The sequence below is a fragment of the Marmota marmota genome, unplaced genomic scaffold, assembly GCF_001458135.2.
Source record: "Marmota marmota marmota unplaced genomic scaffold, marMar, whole genome shotgun sequence".
NCBI lineage: Eukaryota > Metazoa > Chordata > Mammalia > Rodentia > Sciuridae > Marmota > Marmota marmota.
The window spans coordinates 4,121,097-4,134,864 of record NW_025999927.1 but is presented as its reverse complement, the minus strand read 5'-3'; the positions used below and the strand labels follow the sequence as shown (position 1 = coordinate 4,134,864).

At 48.4% G+C, this 13,768-nt stretch overlaps 1 protein-coding gene across 1 annotated transcript in view; it reads right to left on the bottom strand.

Annotated features, from left to right (window-relative positions):
• Gpr137b (G protein-coupled receptor 137B) overlaps positions 1-13,768 on the bottom strand; it is a 69,692-nt gene that overhangs the window by 42,750 nt on the left and 13,174 nt on the right. The gene's annotated exons all lie outside the window — the stretch shown is intronic.

The window sequence follows — 13,768 nt, the reverse complement described above, 5'->3', positions numbered from 1 at the left end:
TTTTTGTTGTTGTTGCTTTTTTTGTGTGTGTGTGATACTGGTGATAGAATCCAGGTCCTCGAGCATGGTAGGCAAGTGCTCTGTCACTGAGCTACACCCCCAAACCCAGCGATTCATCTTCAGTAGTCTTTGGATTCATAACATTACCCAATTTGTTGCCATGTCCATGTGGTGACATGCTGTGGGTCATTTTTGTTATCTCCTGTTTCAGCCCACTGGAGCACCACTGAAAGAGAAAAGGAGCCCCCCGCCCAGGGAAGAAGGCACTGGGCCCCAGGGATTCCCCACCCAGGGCACAGTTGATTCTTCCCTCTGCCTGCAGAGCTCAAGGACTGCTTTGGGCTTGGGAAGGGGAGAACGACCTCCAGAGGCCAGTGAGCACCCTTGGAAGGCTACCCCTCCTGCATCCTTTCCTGAGGACCAGTGCAAGGGGGAGAAAACAGGTGAGGAAGGTGAGCCACAGGGCCACGAGGGGCAGCACTCTGGGATCCTAGCCTCTGGGGCTCTGGGGCTCTGGGGCTCTGAGGCTCTGGGCTGGAGGATTTGACCAGCAAAGTTCACCATGTGGACAGTTTCCCTGGGAACAGATGGACCTTTCTAGACCAGACAGAGAACGTGGTCCAGGAGCATGCAAAGGCAGGTTCTGAATGGACAGGTGACAGTGCTTCCACAGCAGGAACACAGCCCAGGACAGCAGTTCCCGGAAGGCTGCTGGTGGTCTCTAATAATGAGGAATCAACTGAAAGAAGTAAGCAGGGCAGGAGGGAGAGCCAGGCTCTTCCCTGGCGGTACTGACAGGCAAGTTGGGGAGTCACGGAAGGCACAACAGCTGCTTCTGCCCCCAGTGAAAGCACAGAGCCACAGGGTGGCTCCAGCGATGGTCTGGAGCACCACCAGCCTTCTGCCCTGACACCCTCCACAACCAAGCCCCAGCGGTCATCTTCAGCAGCCCAGTGCGTCCACTGGTAGGGCTGGTGAGCAGCCAGCTCCTTCCCCTGTCAGCAAGCTGAGCAGATGTTTTGAGCTGGAGAAGTTTCCGGAACAGGGTAGGACCCCAGGCAGGTGGAGTGCTGAGCGACTGAGGTCAAGATGACGGCTCTGAGCATGCTGGGCGGGACTCGCTGGCTTCCCTGCTTGGAATAAGCCTGGCTGGTCCGCACCGCCCATCCTCTCTGGACTTGGTGGTCTACCTCAGAGAGTGGACGTGAGGATGAAAGGAAGGAAGGAAGCCCTGGACGACGGTACTCAGCCCACATCTGAAATGCAGGGGCCCCCTGTAGACCAGAGCGGGCGCCCAGGCCTCATCAAGTAAGGATTATTTGAGTAACTGAGACGTCAGAGGAGCGCTACAGAGCAGGTCACCCTTTGTTAAGGAAGACCAGGTGACTCTAAGTCACGAGACGTCTCCACGGAGGAGGCGCCAGCTCAGTTCTGCTAGCAAATCTTTCCCTTGTTCATTCAGTTCTCTTGGGCGACTCCCGGTGTCCAGCTGGCCCATGCCCTCCTTTTTTCTTTTTTTTTAAAATATTTTTAAATTGTTGCTGGACCTTTATTTTATTCATTTATTCATATGTGGTGCTGAGAATCGAACCCAGTGTGTCACACCTGCTAGGCAAGTGCTCTACCACTAGATCACAACCCCAGCCCCACACCCTCCTTTCTTGGTGTCTCATTCCTTTTCTGTGTGGTCCTCAGGTGTCCTCGAGGTGCCTGTTGGTAGACTTGTTCCTTTTTCCCTTGCTAACAGGGGCTGTCCATAAACTCTGTTGGGGGGGGGGAGTGGCAGAGAGAGAATGATCCCTCCTCACACCAGCAGCTGGACGTGAGGAGGGGGCTGACTGATGTGCACAGGTGGTGGTGACAGTGACCCAGGGCCACCCGTGTCAGTGTGACAGCGTGATGGGTGGATGCAGTCTGCCGGGCTCCTCTCCTCTGGCTCCTCTAACCACTCCTCATGGTTCTCAGGTGGGTAGTCACCTAGAGGTGATTAATCCCTGGCTCCAGGACTGAGAGTCCAACCCACTGAGGAGGAGGAGATATGGAATTAGGAAGAGCTCAAAGGACAAGCAGGAAGTGGGGAATGAAAAGAAAAAGAGCCAAATATGGGAGAGCAGAGGGTTCAGGTAGATGGAGAGCAGCAGTGGTCCCAGGGATCGGAGCCCGAGCAGGTAGAGGGAGCACCTGGTGGTGCTCACCTAGGAAGCCCTGTGTCAGCTCTGGGCCACGAGGTGGCATTGCCTTAGGAGCCTAGAGGTGACCACCAGCTCCACCAGGCTGGGAAAAAAACCATTTGATTCTGCAGGCCACATGGCTGTAGCAGTGGCCCCTGGAGCCAATGACTTTACCCTTATAACTCCCCACTGCCCTTCTGTCCTTTAATGTGCAACCAGCCCTGGACTCTGGTCAGTCCAGGGAGCATGGTGAGACCTGGGGCAGATGACAGCCAGCTCGGTTCTGCTTCAGTAAGGCCTGCTCCGGGTGACCGCTCTGCACTGGCATTCTATCTGTGGCTGTGTACAGGACAGGCCTTAGTCTGGACTCCCTCCCCCCACAGACCCTGCAATAGTAAATTGTAAAGGGATGGGTGCCAGGGAGCAGCCCAGAATGGGACCCAAGGGCCCAGTCACTGCAGGCTGAGAGCCACATGGACCTCACAGCTGGTTAAATGCAACTTGTGCTGGTGGCTATGGCAGGTTCTGAGACAGGAGATGGTTATAGCAAAGGTCTGGGCCCAAGACAGACAGGCAGTAGCTGCTTGCACACAGGAGTGCCCATCAGCAGGTAGCTGTTGAAGATTCACTCAATGTAGGGCATAGAGCAAGGCAGTGGAAAACCTGCAGGTGTGAGGCAGGACTTTGTGTGATCAGGCAGCCCAGTTTGGCACTAGGCAGTCTGGGGGGAACAAAGGGAGAGTGAGCTCCTTGATCTCCAGAGATTCACCACCCAGTAGAAGTGGACCTGACCCAGAAACAATTAGAGCTGCAGAGTCTTGGGATGGGACAGGAGGAGGAGGAGGAGGGCCAGGCTGGGTGTGATTTACTCAGCGGACTCCAAACAAAGACCTGACAGGACAGGGGTGGCAGTGGGTAGGTGTGGCTTACAGAGAGAGGGGTGGTGGTGGTGTGGCTTTTCATCCCAGTGAGCCAGGCAAGCCAATCCTTCACCCCAGCAGCAGCCTGGCTTGCACACAGTGGGAACGCAGGCTGCACAGGTGCACTCCACGCAGCTCTGCAGCTTCAGACCCCCCCCCCCACCGAGTGTGTACAAATCAATGAGATCACACTCCCACCTCCTGAAGCAGGGAGAAAATGGAAGTAAGGCAAACCCGAATGGGATTCAGGGCTGACCAAGAGCATTAGTACTGTTTCAAACCCCAGTTAGTATAGGTTTGACAATAGCAGTGACCCAAATACTATGTGGGCCCCTAGACTAGCACACTTGGGCAGAGAAAAGCTGCTGTGGCTTCCTCTCTTGCATTGCAAGCGTTCTGGTCTGTTCTTCAGTAAATTCTTCTATGCCACTCATTCCCCCTGGTGTGTGAATTTCATTCTTTGAACTCACAAGACGAAAGCCCAGAAAGTGGTGCCACAACATTGAAGGACATGGTGACCATTAAGAGCTATGTGGCTTCTGGCTGCAGAGACCTGCTGTTTATGAGATCCCACCTGCTAGCACAAGTGGAGGAACTCTGGTCCCACCTACCAGCCATGGTAGGGAATACAGTTTCATTTCAAAACTCTGGTTTTAGTATGGAACAAGTTATTTTTTCTCTTTGATTTTCAATTCCCTAATCTGGAAACCTTGTGTTTCCAACTCTGATATGACTGCAAATATTACACGAACTAAGACACATGAGAATTTTGGAGAAGGAAATGCCTGTAACCCACGGCAAAGTAGCAACACAGCTCCCGGCAACCAAGCCACACAGCTGGTCCACTGGTCCCTGCTGAGACGTGGCAGCAGAGTGGTCTAGCGGTAGAGTTGAGGGCAAATGGGTTGGAGTGCAGGAGGCCAGTATGGAGCCTGCCACGCATGCATGGGGGTCCCAAGGCCCTGCAAGCCAAGGCATGCTGACTTGTCACCCTTTGGTGGCCAGGCCTGGGCATGGTATGGACGCCTATTGCAGAAGTCTGCTGTGGGCAGCGCTACAACCTAGAACCTGCAAGCACAGACCATCCGATGACCTCAACTTCCTGAGTACTGACCTTTGGTGAGAAAATGGAAGTTGGGTAGACCTGGGTGCAAGTCAGGACTCCAGAGTTGACCAATTGGGCTAGTGTGTTTCCAAACCCTAATTAGCATAAATTGGGACCAATAGCATCAGTCCTTTTCCAAACCCTAATTAGCATAAGTCTAGACCAATATTAGGGACCACCTACGTGCTCTACAGACCCCTGGACTAGCACACTGGAGAAAACCTGCTATGGGGGCCTCCTGTGTTGTGGGATTTGTGCTTCTGTTCTTCAATAATCCCCCTCTTATATTCACACATCCTGGTCTGAGGGTTTCATTTTTTGAGTTCACTGAGACAAGAATCCTGAGATTGGAGGTGAGCTGCTGGGGTCTGAGGCAACACTGGAGGGAGTAGCCCACGATTCAGAGCTGCAACACTTATCAGCTGTGGAGACCTGCAGCTTGTGCAGACCCCACCCACCAGCAGAAGCACTGAATCAAGTTTATTTCAGAAGTTTGATTTTGGTAGAACATGGGGTGGCAATTTTGCAGGGGCAGTGCTGACTGTGTTTCCCTGTGGGTTACACTGTCCCCTTCTCCTCAGTGGGGAGATCCTAGCTAGCAGTGCAGGTCTAGTGAGCAGTCATAATTCAACGATTAAGTTTGGGAAAACTACTTGCCACCACTAAGGAGGTCACCTAGATTGCTCAGAAGGTTCCCCACTTCTCCCAGTACTTTGGGGTGGGTTCCAGCCTGTGGAGCCACAGTGGCTTTCAGAGAACTCTGATCTGGGCTGTTTGTAAAATGCCTTCTAACAAAAAGCCTTGCTGTCCAGGTCTGGGGTTACAACACCCACTTTATTTTCTTCGTTGTCCTGTGACCACTTGAGGACTGCAACGATTTTCTGGTAGTTATAATCTTCCCAAGGACCCTCAATGGAGAGGATCCTGACAATGAGAGATGGTGGGAAGGTCAGGATCTTTTCCTTTCTTCGTCGACAAAATCTCGATTGCTCATGGCAAAGTGTACCTACACGTCACCGTGATATCAGCTTCCCTTCCCCCAAATTCTAGTACGAATGGGGGGACTGCAGCACCAATTTTGAGTGATCCTCAGTTTAGAGTACTGTTTTCTAAAACAATGTCAGCACATTGCCACGCCCTTCACCTAGAGGAGGATGTATTTACTGCCCCGGGAGGCAAACAATAGGTCCTCTGCCCCAGTGAGGCGCCAGCTCTCTCTGCTAAGGGTATTTCCTATACAAAAACACATTGAGAACTGTCAGGAACAAAGCCGCTGATGCTTCTACACAGAAGGCATGTGCACATGCAACCCTAGAGACTTGTCTCCAAACAATACCATCAGCCTTGTTCCTGCACTGTCTTATCATTTGGCAAATTTAGTGCATTTCACATCTGTGAGATCCACAAGAACATAGCCAAATGGGATCCACTAAAACATACCTGTACCTCCATGTCTTACTCAAAATGAACTCATCTTGGGGCAGGGGCTGTAGCTCAGTGGTAAAGCACTTGCCTAGCATGTGTGAGGCACTGGGTTGGATCCTCAACACCACCTAAAATAAATAAATAACAGTATTGTGGGCTGGGGTTGTGGCTCAGCGGTAAAGCACACGCTTAGCATGTGCGAGGCCCTGGGTTCCATCCTCAGCACCACATAAAAATAAATAAATATAATAAAGATATTGTGTCCAACTACAATTAAAAAATATTTTTTTTTAAAAAAAGAGCATTGTGCCCACCAAAAACAACAACAAAAAATTAACTCATCTCAAATAGAACCAACACTTAACCTCTGGTTTTGTCTCATTTTGTGTAAAAATACAAGAATCTCCTCATCTCCACTACAGGAAATGCTTGTGCATCTGTGTGACTGTTTACATTCACAGGTGTATCCTTCAAGTCTTCAGAAGCATCAGGGGTGCCTGGACACTGCTGAGAGTTGTGTGCATGTTGGAGAACTACAGGTTGCTGGTCTCCCCACCCCTCCCTCCTCTGAGGGTAACACCCCTCGACAAGGCAGGGTCCGTGCTCTTCAGCCTGGAGCCCCTAGATACCCTGCCTTGAAGGGCTGTTTCTGATCCCTTCTTAAGCACAGGTTGAGAGCTTTGGAGGAAACTAGAAGGATCAGAATGGCGGTGCTGGGTTTCAGTCTCCCGGGTCCTTGGAGCTTCTGCTTACTTTGCCTTGGCTCAGTGGTAGCTCTGGGCCCCAGTGTTCATGGCAAACCCTGTAGCTACCCAGCTCTCTGATTCCACCTCTGTGCCGCTGAGTTCTTGGATCCGTTTGTGTGGGCTGTAGGTAGAGCCACATCTATAACACAGGTGAAGTATCTCTTATCTGAAAAGCCTGAAACTAGAAGTATTGCAGATCTTGGTGTTTCCTGAATTTGGGGATACTTGTATGGTCTTTACTGCATGAGCATCCCTAATGCGAGAATACAAAATCCCAAATTCTCTGAAATCCACAGCTCTTTGAGGAGTGAGACGGATGCGCAGGGCTCTCATTTGGAGCATTTTAAACAGCAGATTTGGGTTGGTGTGCTTAGCCTCACTCTCTAAACATTTAGAAGCTTTATATTTAGATCCATCCATATCCTTTAGCCTGGTATGACAAGGAAATAGATTTGAACTGTACGAGAGCCCATTGCATGCCACATTTCTTTTTTTTTTTTTTAAATTTCATTCTTAAACAACTATACATGCACAGGAAGTTTTGAAGAATAGACTGGAAACTTCCTTGTGGTTACATAGAGACAAAATTCTGAGTATAATAAACCTGTGAGTATCTAAAATAACAGAAAATATTTCCACCCCAAAGCTGCCATTATCTTTGAGATTCCTATTGAGACAATGACTGAGGATTATTTCCTTTTTTCTTTTTTAATTAGAGATTTATAGTTGTACATAATAGTTGGGTTCATCCTGAAAAATATGTATGGAATTCAATTTCAGTTCATGATCACTCCCATCTCCCTCCCATCTCCCTCACCTCTCCCATTCTCCTTCCTCTCCTCTACTAGACTTCCTTTTGCTTGTCTATTAATTTATATTCAACTGATTCTTTCTACCTATGTACAAAGAAGAGGTTCCCAATTTATATTTATGTATGTACACAACATGATTTTTGAAATAATTCTTTCTGCATTACCTCCCCTTACCCTTTCCTCCACTCTGCCTCTCAATTTCCTTCAGTACTGATCTTCCCTTTATATAATCCTATTCTTCTCTCTCCCTTTCCTTTATTTTATTCTAGCTTTCCCATATGAGAGAAAACATTCAAACTTTGAATGAGTTTGGTTTATTTCACTTAGCATGATCTTCTCCATTCCCATCCATCTACTGGCAAATGCCATAATTTCATTCATTTTTATGGCTGAGTAGAACTTCATTGTATTTAAATACCACAATTTAGTAATTCATTCATCTATTGACAGGCATCTGGGTGAATTCCATAATTTAACTATTGTAAATTGTGCTGTTATAAACATTGAGGTGGCTGTATTACTGTAGTATACTGATTTTAGATCTTTTGGGAAAATACCAAGGTGTGGGATAGCTAGTTGGATCATATGGTGGTTCCATCCCTTTACCAAGAATTATTTTTTAATTGTGGTTTCTAATTGTGTAGCAAAGCTCCTTTATGTGTAAAGAGTTATGCTAAGTTCAATATCGATCACGTGTAAAAGTTAGTGCGGCACAGGTGCTGTGGTTGCAATGTGCTACTCCAGGGCCCGCCCCATGACCATGTCTGAATGAAGGAAAGCAAGACAGGCTCAGGATTAGGATAGTGACAGAGACTCCTTCGCTTTATGCCAGTAACAGGACACAATGATGCTTTAAAGTATTGGACACAAGACAAAATTGAAACTGGAAGTTAAAGACACAACACCATTTATAAAAGCAAGTGTGGAATCCTGATGTGGAGACCATCATGTTGACATATGGAAAGTCAAGGAGGAAGGAGGAGCATTAACAGACTTTCAAACTCAGTTTGAAACTCATTAATAATATAGCTTTTTAATAAATCTAAGATGATAGATTAAATTATTTTATAAACTGAGGAAAACAGTCCTTTTGACAGGTCTCCTCACGCTTTGACATCCATCATGATCCAAAGCCAGAAGGTGGATGTGGGTTTGTTTGACTCCAAATCCTGTGACGTGAGCATGGAGCCTCTCCAGAGCTCCTGCTCTGAGCCTTGGACAAGGAACAGTCCGCAGCTCTAGGGTTGCCACATTTGACTGCACTCATAGCTCCAATCTGCACAGGAAGCAAGCAGGTGGTCCATTTGGGGACTGTCCTTCATACACAGCCTGCATCCAACATGCATGGGTGTCTGCATAAACCCCTGGGACCTCGAGGTGCAGTATTCCTGGTTTTGTGCACACGCTGGACCTGTTCTGGCCACAGGGTGGTATTTGGGTCCCCAGAGGGCAGCCCTCACCACCACCAGGGCAGCTCTCTGAATCTGCCTCTCTAATGTCACAGTGGGTTCTGGGGTCATCTGCTGCAAGAAGCCCATTTCAACCCCTTCTGAGCCAGAGATCTCTTCTTTGTGTTCCCACCTTGACCCAGGCACACCCTCAGAGCACTGAGCTCTTGGGGCCTCACTTGACCTCTGCTAACCTGCAGGAGGTCTGGGATGGCAGATGGGGAACACTGCGGGGTAAGGAAGCTGTGGGCCCTAGCATGAGACACCTGCATTTGAGTCCTGCTGTCCACGTGGGGACCCTTTGCCAGATACCAATGCTATCTCCTTATATGCCCCTCTCGCCCAGTGTTGCTGGGAGCCCTGGGTCACACTCTGAACCATGGCACCTGTTAGAATGCTCAGCACGGAGAACGGCCATACCACATTCAGTTCCACCTACGGATGTCCTGAGCCACCAAGATGAAGTCCACATGAGAGTTCCAGATGTGACTGGATGTCCCTCTCTATCCTGTACAGCTTGGCAGGTCGTCCGGCAACATCTGGACCTGGGCTGTTCAAGGTGGAGGCGTTGGGCCACTCGACTCCTCGGCACTTGGATGTCGGAGTCAGCACTTGGATGCCGGAGTCAACAAGAAGTCATCAGGACAGCTGGGAAAGCCCAACCAATAGAAACTCTGGGGCTCTCTGGGGCACAAGGCACCCCTCAGTCCGAGGTCTCAGGAGAAATGGATGAAGTAACGAAGCTCACTGATAATAATCCTCAACGTTGAGCACATTCAGTACTTAACAATGTTTCACATTATTAATTTCATATATTTTTACTGTTTTAAAGTATCAGGGTATTGTCTTAGTTTCAAGGTGTGTTACAGTGCAGACCTAAGTGGGTTAAGATTTTCCAAATGCAGCTTTAGAAAAATAACAATATTTTTCTTTGTATGACGGCTTCAGCTTTACAAAGGACTTGCAGCCTAAGAGCTTTGAAATCTACAAAGTGCTGAAATAATTTAAATTACATATGTAATTCCACTTTGTGGCTTTGTATTTCTATGGGATAGCCCTATTCTTTGTCCTCAGAAGCTGGGAGCTTGCATCCATTCATTCACTAGTAATGTGAATTTTATCAATCCATTCAATAACTGTATGTGTTGACACTTGTGATTGACACTCCTTTTGGAGTCATATATAAAGAGTCCAACTAGCCAGGCATGGTGGCACATGCCTGTAATCCCAGCGGCTTGGGAGGCTGAGGCAGGAGGATCGTGAGTTCAAAGCCAGCCTCAGCAACTCAGCGAGACCCTAAGCAACTTAGTGAGACTTTGTCTCTAAATAAAATACAAAATAGGGCTGGGGATGTGGCTCAGTGGTTGAGTACCCCTGAGTTCAATCCCTGCTACTAAAAAAACCCAAAGAGCCCAACTATACTGCAGGTGGCCCCAGCAGGGCAGCTGCCTGTCACAGGAGCTACTTTATCAAAGCAAGTTCACATTCGACTGCACTGACAGTGGCTCTTCCTCTCTGGGACTCCCCGCGTGTGGCCCAAGGCTCCAAGTCATGGGAGGTGGCTGGCATCACTGCCTCTGGCCACAGACCTACTGCCTCTGTGCAGCCTGTCTGTGTGGGGAGGCAGGGAGGCCCAGACCTTCCAGGATGCCTTGACCAACAAGAGGTCAGCAGGACAGCTGGGAAAGCGTCCACTCAACCAATAGAAACGCGGAGGCCTAGAGGCGAAACCTATGTATGAAGTAATCCCAAATGTTCATATGAAAATCTCAAACTCCTGTTTGGGTGTGCATCACAGAAAAATAAACTCCTGATTCCAGGAACAATGGTCTGAAGGAATTATGATTTACTCTTGGAAATTTCTGAGAAATTACTTGGTAGAGATCAGGAGGGAAATGTGAGAAGGAATAATTAAAGCAGCCACTGATTGGGATAAAAACTCTCACTTGCCTTAGAAGCCTTTCAAGAGAAAGGCCAAAGAAACGCAGAAGTCATTTGACCACTAAGAAAAAATAAATAAATAAATAAATAAATAAATAAATAAATATATATATACCATAAAAAAATAAGTAGATACATCAAGAAGTCAGAAGATAATTAAAGATGAGAATCTAATTACAGAGCATGTGGGTTTAGACTAATACTCAAAAGCTCTACAGACATTCTGGAAAGGGAGAGAAGGTCACGCCAGACTTGGGGAAAGAGGCCCCACTGGTTCCATGACCTCATCTCCCTAGGCCTCTGCTCTCTCATCTCAGGAAACCAGATCATCTCCAAAGACCCTTTCGAATCCAAATTCACAGTTCTGAAAAATAAATGACTAAATGAGGATCTTTTGTCTCTTTATTGTAACTAAAAAAATTCATAGGTAATTTTTGTAGAAAAAGTAAAAATTACGTATGTGCAAGAAAATTAAAACCATCAGTCCCCCAACCTAAGGTAGCCACTGCGAATGTCCTAAGGCATTTTCTCCAGATTTGTATATGCATATGTGTAGGTAAGTTTGGGCAATTCTACTGCCTTTTTTGGCAGCCAACAAAATATTGTGAGGGCATTTTCTTGTCTTAGTTTTTTCTCTGTGTCATGGATTATAGTCTAAATGAAAGCACGAGGGTGTCATTTGAGTTGCAGGGTGTGTTAAAGTGCAGCATGAGTGTGTTTAGGTGGGAAGAGATGAAAGACATTTAGAAAAATAAAACTATTTTTCTTTGTTCGATGCCTTCAACTTTACAAACAACTTTGCTTAACAGCCTTATAATCTGCAAAGTGTTTTTACATCTTCTTTTACAGCCATTCAACTAGCACAGTGCACCAAGGCCACACCAACAGCCTCATTAATTAAGCAAATGCTCATCATTCCATGTATTCCCCTAAAACTGGGATTAGGCCAGCCTCATTCTCATTTTTACAGATTTTCCATTAGGTCACCCCTAATGACCTAATGCAGGATTTGCAGTCTCCCAGCGACTTTCTAAGCAGGGTGGACAGCATCTCTCCTTACAGAGATGTGGGAACAGACGATGAAGAAGGACAAGCTTGACCTCAAGCCCAAACCCCACACCTGCCACTTCTTCCCACATGCCGGGATGCGCTGGCCCCTCTACTGCAGCAGTAGGTACTAAAGCAGGACAGCTTCACCCCAGTGCCTCACGTTCCCATTCAGCCCTGGGGTCGGGGTGGGAGCCCTCCTTTGTCCTGGTGTGAAGTCTCTCTGGGACTGATCTGACACCCTGGGGCGATGTCCCTGAGCATGGGGGTGTGCACAGGGTGACCCCTTCGTGGACCAGCCTTCTCTCCCTGCTCTTGGGCTCCGGGGGCACCAGAGTTCGGAGGCTGGCAGTGCTGGGCTCTGAGGCCGGATAGAGTTTAGCTGGGGCTGCTCTGCAGGTTCCTCAGTGTCCGCTTTCCTGCCTGTCAGCCCTCCTCCGCTGGACCGAGGCGAGGGCCTGGGGCCAACCCTGTCCCTCCACTGGCTGCCACAGGAGCTCTTGCCCTACAGACTTGAAGGCCAACCTTGTCTCCTTCGGGTCCCAGGGTCAGCACCCCACTATTCTGGGAAGGTCTGAGCTCTTGCCTCCGTGGGGTGGTGGGCGGGACGGAGGTGGCAGGTGGGGGCAGTCTGAAGCTGGGCACTGCATGACCATTCCTCAAAACCGAATTGGCCCCCAAATCCATGAGCTGCTTGGAAACCTGGGAATCTGGTTGCGTCCCAGGGCTACGCCTCTTGGGGCTGTTAAGGCCCTTAAGCAGCCTTGCTGAGCTTCTCCGCGGTGGCTTCAGCGCGTCGGTCCCTACGGGTGCCGAAAGGGCGCCTTCTGGAGGGCGGGGCGGAGACCCGAAACCAGGGAGCGCGCGGTCCCGGGAGGAAAGCCAGCCTGTGGCGCCATCTGCTGGCAGATTCTGTTATTGCACGATGTGGGTGAATTTGATAAATTTTATATCCTGTTCTGTGATACAAAAAGTCGGTTTTGAAAATCCCTTATTAGAGTAAATATGGAAAACAAATTCCTAATGAAGCATTACTTAATTACTAACATCTTCTCCACTAAAGAATTTATTTAATATGCTGCCTTTCAAAAATGGTCTAATTTGAATTCTATTTGATTTCTGCCCCAACCCACCCTCCCTCACAAACACAAGCAGTCCCGATTTACCATGGCTTGACTCACAGTGTTTCGATTTTATGATGATGTGAAAGGGACACACATTCAGGAGGAGCCACGTTTCAGGTTTTGAATTCTTTTCCCGGGCTAGCAGGATGCTCTCTCCATGCTGGGCAGTGGCGGCTGGGGTCCACCCCGATATCACAAGGGGAAACTAGAGGGGCTTCAGAGTGCCCTGTGCCACCATTCTGAGGGTTAAATATGATATGTGTATTTTTGACCCCACCTAAGCATGTGCAAAATCGGCTTTGACACAGTCTGTTAAAGCCACTCCCTGTGCATAGTAACGATGACGTTGACACCTAGGTGATATTTTATATCCCAAACACGAGACTACCAAAACGACATCACACTGTTGGCACCCCACGCTGCCGAGCTTCTCACCAGCATGGGTGTTGGGTGGACTTGTGATTTTGTTGGACATTTATCGAGCACTTACACATATGATGTAAGATCGTCTTAAACTGTTCTTATTAATACAGCACCTTGGAAGCATGTGTATTTTCCCCTATTTTTAGGAATTTTTTATTATTTAAATACACATGTGATTTAATAACCTTAAGAATCCATTTCAGCAGCTGACCACAGGATACTGAGAACTTTTTCTGGCACAAAAGACACTGGACCTCTTTTTGCAGCAGCATTACTTGGTCTCTGGTGTCAGTCAGTGCTCCTCAGAAGCTCTCATTGATGCCATCTCACAAAGCCCTGTGACGTCCTGGAAGGCGCGTCTCCTGGCGCTACAGAGACTGAGGTGCAGAGGCAGTGGAGTCTTTCCTGGTTCCAGGGGAGGGAGAGTTCCCCATCTCAGGGCCCCTGAGCAGGTGCTCCACAGAGCTGGGAGCAGAACTGAGGGGAGAGAAACACTCCAAGGACACTAAAGGACTACTAGGGCTGGGTGTTGGGTGGACTTGCACCTTTGTTGGACATTTATTGAGCACCTACTGTGTGCCAACCATGAGCCAGGGTAGATCCTGT